The sequence below is a fragment of the Pristiophorus japonicus genome, unplaced genomic scaffold (assembly GCF_044704955.1).
Source record: "Pristiophorus japonicus isolate sPriJap1 unplaced genomic scaffold, sPriJap1.hap1 HAP1_SCAFFOLD_668, whole genome shotgun sequence".
Taxonomy (NCBI): domain Eukaryota; kingdom Metazoa; phylum Chordata; class Chondrichthyes; family Pristiophoridae; genus Pristiophorus; species Pristiophorus japonicus.
Genome location: NW_027254581.1, coordinates 214767 through 229682, shown reverse-complemented (window position 1 = coordinate 229682; position 14916 = coordinate 214767).

Sequence of the window (14916 nt, the reverse complement as noted above, 5' to 3'; positions counted from 1 at the left end):
GGAGAGACTGGGGAGAAATGTCAGAGAGAGTCCCATTGACTCAGATACACACTGGTCCTGGGAATAGACAGGGGAGAAAGGTCAGAGAGAGTCCCATTGACTCAGATACACACTGGTCCTGGGGGACTGGGGAGAAAGTTCAGAGAGAGTCCCATTGACTCAGGTACACACTGGTCCTGGGGATAGACTGGGGAGAAAGGTCAGAGAGAGTCCCATTGACTCAGATACACACTGGTCCTGGGGATAGACTGGTGGGAAAGGTCAGAGAGTCCCATTGACACAGATAAGCACTGGTCCTGGTGATAGACTGGGGAGGAAGGTCAGAGAGAGTCCCATTGACTCAGATACACACTGGTCCTGGGGGTCTGGGGAGAAAGATCAGAGAGAGACCAATTGACTCGGATACACACTGGTCCTGGGCGACTGGGGAAAAATATCAGAGAGAGTCCCATTGACTCAGATACACACTGGTCCTGGGGATAGACTGGGGAGAAAGGTCAGAGAGAGTCCCATTGACTCAGATACACACTGATCCTGAGGATAGACTTGGGAGAAAGGTCAGAGGGAGTCCCATTGACTCAGATACACACTGGTCCTGGGGATAGACTGGGGAGAAAGGTCAGAGAGAGTCCCATTGACTCAGATACACACTGGTCCTGGGGATAGACTGGGGAGAATTGTAAGAGAGAGTCCCATTGACTCAGATACACACTTGTCCTGCGGATAGACTAGGGAGAAAGGTCAGAGAGTGTCCCATTGACTCAGATAAACATTGGTCCAGGGGATAGACTGGGGAGAAAGGTCAGAGAATCCCATTGACTCAGATACACACTGGTTCTGGGGTCTGGGGAGAAAGGTCAGAGTGAGTCCCATTGACTCAGATACACACTGGGCCTGGGGATAGGCTGGGGATAAAGATCAGAGAGAGACCCATTGACTCAGATACACACTGATCCTGGGCGACTGGGGAGAAATGTCAGAGAGAGTCCCATTGACTCAGATAAACAGTGGTCCTGGGGAGAGGCTGGGGAGAAATGTCAGAGAGAGTCCCATTGACTCAGATACACACTGGTCCTGGGAATAGACAGGGGAGAAAGGTCAGAGAGAGTCCCATTGACTCAGATACACACTGGTCCTGGGGGACTGGGGAGAAAGTTCAGAGAGAGTCCCATTGACTCAGGTACACACTGGTCCTGGGGATAGACTGGGGAGAAAGGTCAGAGAGAGTCCCATTGACTCAGATACACACTGGTCCTGGGGATAGACTGGGGGGAAAGGTCAGAGAGTCCCATTGACACAGATACACACTGGTCCTGGTGATAGACTGGGGAGGAAGGTCAGAGAGAGTCCCATTGACACAGATACACACTGGTCCTGGGGATAGACTGGGGAGAAAGGTCAGAGAGAGTCCCATTGACTCAGATACACTCTGGTCTTGGGGATAGATTGGGGAGGAAGGTCAGAGTGTCCCATTGACTCAGTTACACACTGGTCCTGGGGGACTGGTGAGAAAGGTCAGAGAGAGTCCCATTGACTCAGATACACACTGGTCCTGGGGATAGACTGGGGAGAAAGATCAGAGAGTCCCATTGACTCAGATAAACACTGGTCCTGGGGATAGACTGGGGAGAAAGGTCAGAGAGAGTCCCATTGACTCAGATACACACTGGTCCTGGTGATAGACTGGGGAGAAAGGTCAGAGAGAGTCCCATTGACTCAGATACACATTGGTCCTGGTGATAGACTGGGGAGAAAGGTCAGAGAGTCCCATTGACTCAGATACACACTGGTCCTGGGGGTCTGGGGAGAAAGGACAGAGAGAGTCCCATTGACTCAGATACACACTGGTCCTGGGGATAGAATGGGGAGAAAGGTCAGAGAGAGTCCCATTGACTCAGATATACACTGGTCCTGGGGATAGACTGGGGAGAAAGGTCAGAGAGAGTCCCATTTACTCAGATACACACTTGTCCTGGGGATAGACTGGGGGGAAAAGTAAGAGGGAGTCCCATTGACTCAGATACACATTGGTCCTGGGGGACTGGGGAGAAAGGTCAGAGAGAGTCCCATTGACTCAGATACACACTGGTCCTGCGGATAGACTGAGGAGAAAGGACAGAGAATGTCCCATTGAAACAGATAAACACTGGTCCTGGGGATAGACTGGGGAGAAAGGTCAGAGAGAGTCCCATTGATTCCGATACACACTGGTCCAGGGGAGAGACTGGTGTGAAAGGTCAGAGAGAGTCCCATTGACTCAGATACACACTGGTCCTGGGGGACTGGGGAGAAAGTTCAGAGAGAGTCCCATTGACTCAGATACACACTGGTCCTGGGGATAGACTGGGGAGAAAGGTCAGAGAGAGTCCCATTGACTCAAATACACAATGGTCCTGGGGATAGATTGGGGGGAAAGCTCAGAGAGTCGCATTGACTCAGATACACACTGGTCCTGGGGATAGACTGGGGAGAAAGTTCAGAGAGAGTCCCATTGACTCAGATACACACTGATCCTAAGGATAGACTGGGGAGAAAGGTCAGAGAGAGTCCCATTGACTCAGATACACACTGGTCCTGGGGATAGACTGGGGAGAAAGGTCAGAGAGAGTCCCATTGACTCAGATACATACTGGCCCTGGGGATAGACTGGGAAGAAACGTCAGAGAGAGTCCCATTGACTCAGATACACACTGGTCCTGGGAATAGGCTGTGGAGAAAGGTCAGAGAGACTCCCATTGACTCAGATACACACTCGTCCTGGGGATAGACTGGGGAGAAAGGTCAGAGAGAGTCCCATTGACTCAGATACACACTGTTCCTGGGGATAGACTGGGGAGAAAGGTCAGAGAGAGTCCCATTGACTCAGATACACACTGGTCCTGGGATAGACTGGGGAGAAAGGTCAGAGAGTCCCATTTACTCAGATACACACTGGTCCTGGGGGACTGGGGTGAAAGATCAGAGAGAGTCCCATTGACTCAGATACACTCTCGTCCTGGGGATAGACTGGGGAGAAAGGTCAGAGAGAGTCCCATTGACTCAGATACACACTGGTCCTGGGGATAGACTGGGGAGAAAGGTCAGAGAGTCCCATTTACTCAGATACACACTGGTCCTGGGGGACTGGGGTGAAAGATCAGAGAGAGTCCCATTGACTCAGATACACTCTCGTCCTGGGGATAGACTGGGGAGAAAGGTAAGAGAGAGTCCCATTGACTCAGATACATACTGGTCCTGGGGATAGACTGGGGAGAAAGGTCAGAGAGTCCCATTGACTCAGATACACACTGGTCCTGGGGGTCTGGGGAGAAAGGTCAGAGAGAGTACCATTGACTCAGATACACACTGGTCCTGGGGGACTGGGGAGAAAGGTCAGAGAGGGTCCCATTGACTCAGATACACTCTGTTGCTGGGGGACTGGGGAGAAAGGTCAGAGAGAGACCCATTGACTCAGATACACACTGGTCCTGGGGATAGACTGGGGAGAAAGGTCAGAGAGAGTCCCATTGACTCAGATAAAAACTGGTCCTGGGGATAGACTGGGGAGAAAGGTCAGAGAGTCCCATTGACTTAGATACAGACTGGTCCTGGGGGAATGATTGGGGAGAAAGGTCAGAGAGAGTCCCATTGATTCAGATAAAAAACTGGTCCTGGGGACAGACTAGGGAGAAAGGTCAGAGAGTCCCATTGACTCAGATACACACTGGTCCTGGGGATAGACTGGGGAGAATTGAAGAGAGAGTCCCATTGACTCAGATACACACTTGTCCTGCGGATAGACTGGGGAGAAAGGTCAGAGAGTGTCCCATTGACTCAGATAAACATTGGTCCAGGGGATAGACTGGGGAGAAAGATCAGAGAGAGTCCCATTGACTCAGATACACACTGGTCCTGGGGGTCTGGGGAGAAAGATCAGAGAGAGACCCATTGACTCAGATACACACTGGTCCTGGGCGACTGGGGAAAAAGATCATAGAGTGTCCCATTGACTCAGATAAACAATGGTCCTGGGGATAGACTGGGGAGAAAGGTCAGAGAGAGTCCCATTGACTCAGATACACACTGATCCTGAGGATAGACTTGGGAGAAAGGTCAGAGGGAGTCCCATTGACTCAGATACACACTGGTCCTGGGGATAGACTGGGGAGAAAGGTCAGAGTGAGTCCCATTGACTCAGATACACACTGGTCCTGGGGATAGACTGGGGAGAATTGTAAGAGAGAGTCCCATTGACTCAGATACACACTTGTCCTGCGGATAGACTGGGGAGAAAGGTCAGAGAGTGTCCCATTGACTCAGATAAACATTGGTCCAGGGGATAGACTGGGGAGAAAGGTCAGAGAATCCCATTGACTCAGATACACACTGATTCTGGGGTCTGGGGAGAAAGGTCAGAGTGAGTCCCATTGACTCAGATACACACTGGTCCTGGGGGACTGGGGAGAAAGGTCAGAGAGAGTCCCATTGACTCAGGTACACACTGGTCCTGGGGGACTGGGGAGAAAGATCAGAGAGAGTCCCATTGACTCAGGTACACACTGGTCCTGGGGATAGGCTGGGGATAAAGATCAGAGAGAGACCCATTGACTCAGATACACACTTGTCCTGGGCGACTGGGGAGAAAGGTCAGAGAGAGTCCCATTGACTCAGATAAACAGTGGTCCTGGGGATAGACTGGGGAGAAAGGTCAGAGAGAGTCCCATTGACTCAGATGCACACTGGTCCCGGGGAGAGACTGGGGAGAAATGTCAGAGAGAGTCCCATTGACTCAGATACACACTGGTCCTGGGAATAGACAGGGGAGAAAGGTCAGAGAGAGTCCCATTGACTCAGATACACACTGGTCCTGGGGGACTGGGGAGAAAGTTCAGAGAGAGTCCCATTGACTCAGGTACACACTGGTCCTGGGGATAGACTGGGGAGAAAGGTCAGAGAGAGTCCCATTGACTCAGATACACACTGGTCCTGGGGATAGACTGGTGGGAAAGGTCAGAGAGTCCCATTGACACAGATAAACACTGGTCCTGGTGATAGACTGGGGAGGAAGGTCAGAGAGAGTCCCATTGACACAGATACACACTGGCCCTGGGGATAGACTGGGGAGAAAGGTCAGAGAGAGTCCCATTGACTCAGATACACTCTGGTCTTGGGGATAGATTGGGGAGGAAGGTCAGAGTGTCCCATTGACTCAGGTACACACTGGTCCTGGGGGACTGGTGAGAAAGTTCAGAGAGAGTCCCATTGACTCAGATACACACTGGTCCTGGGGATAGACTGGGGAGAAAGATCAGAGAGTCCCATTGACTCAGATAAACACTGGTCCTGGGGATAGACTGGGGAGAAAGGTCAGAGAGAGTCCCATTGACTCAGATAAAAAACTGGTCCTGGGGACAGACTAGGGAGAAAGGTCAGAGAGTCCCATTGACTCAGATACACACTGGTCCTGGGGATAGACTGGGGAGAATTGTAAGAGAGAGTCCCATTGACTCAGATACACACTTGTCCTGCGGATAGACTGGGGAGAAAGGTCAGAGAGTGTCCCATTGACTCAGATAAACATTGGTCCAGGGGATAGACTGGGGAGAAAGATCAGAGAGAGTCCCATTGACTCAGATACACACTGGTCCTGGGGGTCTGGGGAGAAAGATCAGAGAGAGACCCATTGACTCAGATACACACTGGTCCTGGGCGACTGGGGAAAAATATCAGAGAGAGTCCCATTGACTCAGATACACACTGGTCCTGGGGATAGACTGGGGAGAAAGGTCAGAGAGAGTCCCATTGACTCAGATACACACTGATCCTGAGGATAGACTTGGGAGAAAGGTCAGAGGGAGTCCCATTGACTCAGATACACACTGGTCCTGGGGATAGACTGGGGAGAAAGGTCAGAGAGAGTCCCATTGACTCAGATACACACTGGTCCTGGGGATAGACTGGGGAGAATTGTAAGAGAGAGTCCCATTGACTCAGATACACACTTGTCCTGCGGATAGACTAGGGAGAAAGGTCAGAGAGTGTCCCATTGACTCAGATAAACATTGGTCCAGGGGATAGACTGGGGAGAAAGGTCAGAGAATCCCATTGACTCAGATACACACTGGTTCTGGGGTCTGGGGAGAAAGATCAGAGTGAGTCCCATTGACTCAGATACACACTGGGCCTGGGGATAGGCTGGGGATAAAGATCAGAGAGAGACCCATTGACTCAGATACACACTGATCCTGGGCGACTGGGGAGAAAGGTCAGAGAGAGTCCCATTGACTCAGATAAACAGTGGTCCTGGGGAGAGGCTGGGGAGAAATGTCAGAGAGAGTCCCATTGACTCAGATACACACTGGTCCTGGGAATAGACAGGGGAGAAAGGTCAGAGAGAGTCCCATTGACTCAGATACACACTGGTCCTGGGGGACTGGGGAGAAAGGTCAGAGAGAGTCCCATTGACTCAGATACACACTGGTCCTGGTGATAGACTGGGGAGGAAGGTCAGAGAGAGTCCCATTGACACAGATACACACTGGACCTGGGGATAGACTGGGGAGAAAGGTCAGAGAGAGTCCCATTGACTCAGATACACTCTGGTCTTGGGGATAGATTGGGGAGGAAGGTCAGAGTGTCCCATTGACTCAGTTACACACTGGTCCTGGGGGACTGGTGAGAAAGGTCAGAGAGAGTCCCATTGACTCAGATACACACTGGTCCTGGTGATAGACTGGGGAGAAAGGTCAGAGAGAGTCCCATTGACTCAGATACACATTGGACCTGGTGATAGACTGGGGAGAAAGGTCAGAGAGTCCCATTGACTCAGATACACACTGGTCCTGGGGGTCTGGGGAGAAAGGACAGAGAGAGTCCCATTGACTCAGATACACACTGGTCCTGGGGATAGAATGGGGAGAAAGGTCAGAGAGAGTCCCATTGACTCAGATATACACTGGTCCTGGGGATAGACTGGGGAGAAAGGTCAGAGAGAGTCCCATTTACTCAGATACACACTTGTCCTGGGGATAGACTGGGGGGAAAAGTAAGAGGGAGTCCCATTGACTCAGATACACATTGGTCCTGGGGGACTGGGGAGAAAGGTCAGAGAGAGTCCCATTGACTCAGATACACACTGGTCCTGCGGATAGACTGAGGAGAAAGGACAGAGAATGTCCCATTGAAACAGATAAACACTGGTCCTGGGGATAGACTGGGGAGAAAGGTCAGAGAGAGTCCCATTGATTCCGATACACACTGGTCCAGGGGAGAGACTGGTGTGAAAGGTCAGAGAGAGTCCCATTGACTCAGATACAAACTGGTCCTGGGGGACTGGGGAGAAAGTTCAGAGAGAGTCCCATTGACTCAGATACACACTGGTCCTGGGGATAGACTGGGGAGAAAGGTCAGAGAGAGTCCCATTGACTCAAATACACAATGGTCCTGGGGATAGATTGGGGGGAAAGCTCAGAGAGTCGCATTGACTCAGATACACACTGGTCCTGGGGATAGACTGGGGAGAAAGTTCAGAGAGAGTCCCATTGACTCAGATACACACTGATCCTAAGGATAGACTGGGGAGAAAGGTCAGAGAGAGTCCCATTGACTCAGATACACACTGGTCCTGGGGATAGACTGGGGAGAAAGGTCAGAGAGAGTCCCATTGACTCAGATACATACTGGCCCTGGGGATAGACTGGGAAGAAACGTCAGAGAGAGTCCCATTGACTCAGATACACACTGGTCCTGGGAATAGGCTGTGGAGAAAGGTCAGAGAGACTCCCATTGACTCAGATACACACTCGTCCTGGGGATAGACTGGGGAGAAAGGTCAGAGAGAGTCCCATTGACTCAGATACACACTGTTCCTGGGGATAGACTGGGGAGAAAGGTCAGAGAGAGTCCCATTGACTCAGATACACACTGGTCCTGGGATAGACTGGGGAGAAAGGTCAGAGAGTCCCATTTACTCAGATACACACTGGTCCTGGGGGACTGGGGTGAAAGATCAGAGAGAGTCCCATTGACTCAGATACACTCTCGTCCTGGGGATAGACTGGGGAGAAAGGTCAGAGAGAGTCCCATTGACTCAGATACACACTGGTCCTGGGGATAGACTGGGGAGAAAGGTCAGAGAGTCCCATTTACTCAGATACACACTGGTCCTGGGGGACTGGGGTGAAAGATCAGAGAGAGTCCCATTGACTCAGATACACTCTCGTCCTGGGGATAGACTGGGGAGAAAGGTCAGAGAGAGTCCCATTGACTCAGATACACACTGGTCCTGGGGATAGACTGGGGAGAAAGGTCAGAGAGAGTCCCATTTACTCAGATACACACTGGTCCTGGGGATAGACTGGGGAGAAAAGTAAGAGGGAGTCCCATTGACTCAGATACACAGTGGTCCTGGGGGACTGGGGAGAAAGGTCAGAGAGAGTCCCATTGACTCAGATACACACTGGTCCTGGGGATAGATTGGGGGGAAAGGTCAGAGAGTCGCATTGACTCAGATACATACTGGCCCTGGGGATAGACTGGGAAGAAACGTCAGAGAGAGTCCCATTGACTCAGATACACACTGGTCCTTTGGATAGGCTGTGGAGAAAGGTCAGAGAGAGTCCCATCGACTGAGATACACACTGGTCCTGGGAATAGACTGGGGAGAAAGGTCAGAGAGAGTCCCATTGACTCAGATAAACAATGGTCCTGGGGATAGACTGGGGAGAAAGGTCAGAGAGAGTCCCATTGATTCCGATACACACTGTTCCTGGGGATAGACTGGGGAGAAAGGTCAGAGAGAGTCCCATTGACTCAGATACACACTGGTCCTGGGATAGACTGGGGAGAAAGGTCAGAGAGTCCCATTGACTCAGATACACTCTGGTCCTGGGGTACTGGGGAGAAAGGTCAGAGAGAGTCCCATTGACTCAGATACACACTGGTCCTGGGGATAGACTGGGGAGAAAGGTCAGAGAGAGTCCCATTGACTCAGATAAACAATGGTCCTGGGGACAGACTGGGGAGAAAGGTCAGAGAGAGTCCCATTGATTCAGATACACACTGGTCCTGGGGGACTTGGGAGAAAGGTCAGAGAGAGTCCCATTGACTCAGATACACACTGGTCCTGGGGATAGACTGGGGAGAAAGGTCAGAGAGTCCCATTGACTAAGATACACACTGGTCCTGGGGGTCTGGTGAGAAAGGTCAGAGAGAGTCCCATTGACTCAGGTACACACTGGTCTTGGGATTGACTGGGGAGAAAGATTAGAGAGAGTCCCATTGACTCAGATATACACTGGTCCTGCGGGACTGGTGAGAAAGTTCAGAGAGAGTCCCATTGACTCAGGTACACACTGGTCCTGGGGATAGACTGGGGAGAAAGGTCAGAGAGAGCCCCATTGACTCAGATACACACTGGTCCTGGGGATAGATTGGGGGGAAAGGTCAGAGAGTCCCATTGACTCAGATACACACTGGTCCTGGGGAGAGACTGGGGAGAAAGGTCAGAGAGAGTCCCATTGACTCAGATACACACTGATCCTAAGGATAGACTGGGGAGAAAGGTCCGAGCGAGTCACATTGACTCAGATAAACACTGGTCCTGGGGCTAGACTGGGAAGAAACTTCAGATGGAGTCCCATCGACTGAGATACACACTGGTCCTGGGAATAGACTGGGGAGAAAGGTCAGAGAGAGTCCCATTGACTCAGATAAACAATGGTCCTGGGGATAGACTGGGGAGAAAGGTCAGAGAGAGTCCCATTGATTCCGATACACACTGTTCCTGGGGATAGACTGGGGAGAAAGGTCAGAGAGAGTCCCATTGACTCAGATACACACTGGTCCTGGGATAGACTGGGGAGAAAGGTCAGAGAGTCCCATTGACTCAGATACACTCTGGTCCTGGGGTACTGGGGAGAAAGGTCAGAGAGAGTCCCATTGACTCAGATACACACTGGTCCTGGGGATAGACTGGGGAGAAAGGTCAGAGAGAGTCCCATTGACTCAGATAAACAATGGTCCTGGGGACAGACTGGGGAGAAAGGTCAGAGAGAGTCCCATTGATTCAGATACACACTGGTCCTGGGGGACTTGGGAGAAAGGTCAGAGAGAGTCCCATTGACTCAGATACACACTGGTCCTGGGGATAGACTGGGGAGAAAGGTCAGAGAGTCCCATTGACTAAGATACACACTGGTCCTGGGGGTCTGGTGAGAAAGGTCAGAGAGAGTCCCATTGACTCAGGTACACACTGGTCTTGGGATTGACTGGGGAGAAAGATTAGAGAGAGTCCCATTGACTCAGATATACACTGGTCCTGCGGGACTGGTGAGAAAGTTCAGAGAGAGTCCCATTGACTCAGGTACACACTGGTCCTGGGGATAGAATGGGGAGAAAGGTCAGAGAGAGCCCCATTGACTCAGATACACACTGGTCCTGGGGATAGATTGGGGGGAAAGGTCAGAGAGTCCCATTGACTCAGATACACACTGGTCCTGGGGAGAAACTGGGGAGAAAGGTCAGAGAGAGTCCCATTGACTCAGATACACACTGATCCTAAGGATAGACTGGGGAGAAAGGTCCGAGCGAGTCACATTGACTCAGATAAACACTGGTCCTGGGGCTAGACTGGGAAGAAACTTCAGATGGAGTCCCATTGACTCAGATACACACTGGTCCTGGGGATAGGCTGTGGAGAAAGGTCAGAGAGAGTCCCATTGACTCAGATAAACACTGGTCCTGGGGATAGACTGGGGAGAAAGGTCAGCGAGAGTCCCATTGACTCAGATACATACTGGCCCTGGGGATAGACTGGGAAGAAACGTCAGAGAGAGTCCCATTGACTCAGATACACACTGGTCCTGGGGATAGGCTGTGGAGAAAGGTCAGAGAGAGTCCCATTGACTCAGATACACACTGGTCCTGGGGATAGACTGGGGAGAAAGGTCAGAGAGAGTCCCATTGACTCAGATACACACTGTTCCTGGGGATAGACTGGGGAGAAAGGTCAGAGAGAGTCCCATTGACTCAGATACATACTGGACCTGGGGATAGACTGGGAAGAAACGTCAGAGAGAGTCCCATTGACTCAGATACACACTGGTCCTGGGGATAGGCTGTGGAGAAAGGTCAGAGAGAGTCCCATTGACTCAGATACACACTGGTCCTGGGGATAGACTGGGGAGAAAGGTCAGAGAGAGTCCCATTGACTCAGATACACACTGTTCCTGGGGATAGACTGGGGAGATAGGTCAGAGAGAGTCCCATTGACTCAGATACACACTGGTCCTGGGATAGACTGGGGAGAAAGGTCAGAGAGTCCCATTGACTCAGATACACTCTGGTCCTGGGGGTCTGGGGAGAAAGGTCAGAGAGAGTCCCATTGACTCAGATACACTCTGGTCCTGGGGTACTGGGAAAAAAGGTCAGAGAGAGTCCCATTGACTCAGATACACACTGGTCCTGGGGATAGACTGGGCAGAAAGGTCAGAGAGAGTCCCATTGACTCAGATACACATTGGTCCTGGAGATAGACTGGGGAGAAAGGTCAGAGAGCGTCCCATTGACTCAGATAAAAACTGGTCCTGGGGATAGAATGGGGAGAAAGGTCAGAGAGTCTCATTGACTCAGATACACACTGGTCCTGGGAGATATACTGGGCAGAAATGTCAAAGAGTCCCATTGACTCAGATAAACAATGGTCCTGGGGACAGACTGGGGAGAAAGGTCAGAGAGAGTCCCATTGACTCAGATACACACTGGTCCTGGGGGACTTGGTAGAAAGGTCAGAGAGAGTCCCATTGACTCAGATACACACTGGTCCTGGGGATAGACTAGGGAGAAAGTTCAGAGAGTCCCATTGACTAAGATACACACTGGTCCTGGGGGTCTGGGGAGAAAGGTCAGAGAGAGTACCATTGACTCAGATACACATTGGTCCTGGGGGACTGGGGAGAAAGGTCAGAGAGAGTCCCATTGACTCAGGTACACACTGGTCCTGGGGGACTGGGGAGAAAGATTAGAGAGAGTCCCATTGACTCAGATATACACTGGTCCAGCGGGACTGGTGAGAATGTTCAGAGAGAGTCCCATTGACTCAAGTGCACACTGGTCCTGGGGATAGACTGGGGAGAAAGGTCAGAGAGAGCCCCATTGACTCAGATACACACTGGTCCTGGGGATAGATTGGGGGGAAAGGTCAGAGAGTCCCATTGACTCAGATACACACTGGTCCTGGAGATAGACTGGGGAGAAAGGTCCGAGAGAGTGCCATTGACTCAGATAAACACTGGTCCTGGGGCTAGACTGGGAAGAAACTTCAGATGGAGTCCCATTGACTCAGATACACACTGGTACTGGGGCTAGACTGGGAAGAAAGTTCAGAGAGAGTCCCATTGACTCAGATACACTCCGGTCCTGGGGTACTGGGGAGAAAGGTCAGAGAGAATCCCATTGACTCAGATACACACTGGTCCTGGGGATAGACTGGGGAGAAAGATCAGAGAGAGTCCCATTGACTCAGATACAAATTGGTCCTGGGGGATAGATTGGGGAGATAGGTCACAGCGAGTCCCATTATCTCAGAAAAAAACTGGTCCTGGGGATAGAATGGGGAGAAAGGTCAGAGACTCTCATTGACTCAGATACACACTGCTCCTGGGAGATATACTGGGCAGAAAGGTCAGAGAGAGTCCCATTGACTCAGATAAACAATGGTCCTGGGGACAGACTGGGGAGAAAGCTCAGAGGGAGTGCCATTGACTCAGATACACACTGGTCCTGGGGATAGACTGGGGAGAAAGGTCAGATAGTCCGATTGACTCAGATATGCACTGGTCCTGGGGGTCTGGGGAGAAAGGTCAGAGAGAGTACCATTGACTGAGATACACACTGGTCCTGGGGGACTCGGGAGAAAGGCCAGAGAGAGTCCCATTGACTCAGGTACACACTGGTCCTGGGGGATATACTGGGGAGAAAGATCAGAGGGAGTCCCATTGACTCAGATATACACTGGTCCTGGGGGACTGGTGAGAAAGGTCAGAGAGAGTCCCTTTGACTCAGGTACACACTGGTCCTGGGGATAGACTGGGGAGAAAGGTCAGAGAGAGTCCCATTGACTCAGATGCACACTGGTCCAGGGTAGAGACTGGGGAGAAAGTTCAGAGAGAGTCCCATTGACTCAGATACACACTGGTCCTGGGAATAGACAGGGGAGAAATGTCAGAGAGAGTCCCTTTGACTCAGATACACACTGGTCCTGGGGGACTGGGGAGAAATGTCAGAGAGAGTCCCATTGACTCAGATACACACTGGCCCTGGGGATAGACTGGGGAGAAAGGTCAGAGAGAGTCCCATTGACTCAGATACACACTGGTCCTGGGGATAGACTGGGGGGAAAGGTCAGAGAGTCCCATTGAATCAGATACACACTGGTCCGAGGGATAGACTGGGGAGAAAGGTCAGAGAGATTCCCATTGACTCAGATACACACTGGCCCTGGGGATAGACTGGGGAGAAAGGTCAGAGAGAGTCCCATTGACTCGGATACACACTGGTCCTGGGGATAGACTGGGGAGAAATGTCAGAGAGAGTCCCATTGACTCAGATACACACTGGTCCTGGGGATAGACAGGGGAGAAATGTCAGAGAGAGTCCCATTGACTCAGATACACACTGGTCCTGGGGATTGACTGGGGAGAAAGGTCAGAGAGAGTCCCATTGACTCAGATACACACTGGTCCTGTGGATAGACTGGGGAGAAAGGTCAGAGAGAGTCCCATTGACTCAGATACACACTGGTACTGGGGATAGACTGGGGAGAAAGGTCAGAGAGAGTCCCATTGACTCAGATACACACTGGTCCTGGGGATTGACAGGGGAGAAAGGTCAGAGAGAGTCCCATTGACTCAGATACACACTGGTCCTGGGGATCGACTGGGGAGAAAGGTCAGAGAGAGTCCCATTGACTCAGATACACACTGGTCCTTGCGATAGACTGGGGAGAAAGATCAGAGAGTACCATTGACTAAGATACACTCTGGTCCTGGGGGACTGGGGAGAAAGGTCAGAGAGAGTGCCGTTGACTCAGATACAATCTGTTGCTGGGGGACTGGGGAGAAAGGTCAGAGAGAGACCCATTGACTCAGATACATACTGGTCCTGGGGATAGACAGGGGAGAAAGGTCAGAGAGAGTCCCATTGAATCAGATAAAAACTGGTCCTGGGGATAGATTGGGTGAAAGGTCAGAGAGTCTCATTGACTCAGATACACACTGGTCCTGGGGGATAGATTGGGGAGAAAGGTCAGAGAGAGTCCCATTGACGCAGATAAAAACTGGTCCTGGGGATAGACTGGGGAGAAAGGTCAGAGAGTCCCATTGACTCAGATACACACTGGTCCTGGGGGATATACTGGGGAGAAAGGTCAGAGAGAGTCCCATTGACTCAGATAAACACTGGTCCTGGGGATAGACTGGGGAGAAAGCTCAGAGAGAGTCCCATTGACTCAGATACACACTGGTCCTGGGGATAGACTGGGGAGAAAGGTCGTAGAGAGTCCCATTTACTCAGATACACACTGGTCCTGGGGAGAGACTGGGGAGAATTGAAAGAGAGAGTCCCATTGACCCAGATACACACTTGTCCTGCGGATAGACTGGGGAGAAAGGTCAGAGAGTGTCCCATTGACTCAGATACACATTGGTCCTGGGGGACAGGGGAGAAAGGTCAGAGAGAGTCCCATTGACTCAGATAAACACTGGTCCTGGGGATAGACTGGGGAGAAAGGTCAGAGAGAGTCCCATTGACTCAGATGCACACTGGTCCAGGGGAGAGACTGGGGAGAAATGTCAGAGAGAGTCCCATTGACTCAGCTACACACTGGTCCTGGGAATAGACAGGGGAGAAAGGTCAGAGAGAGTCCCATTGACTCAGATA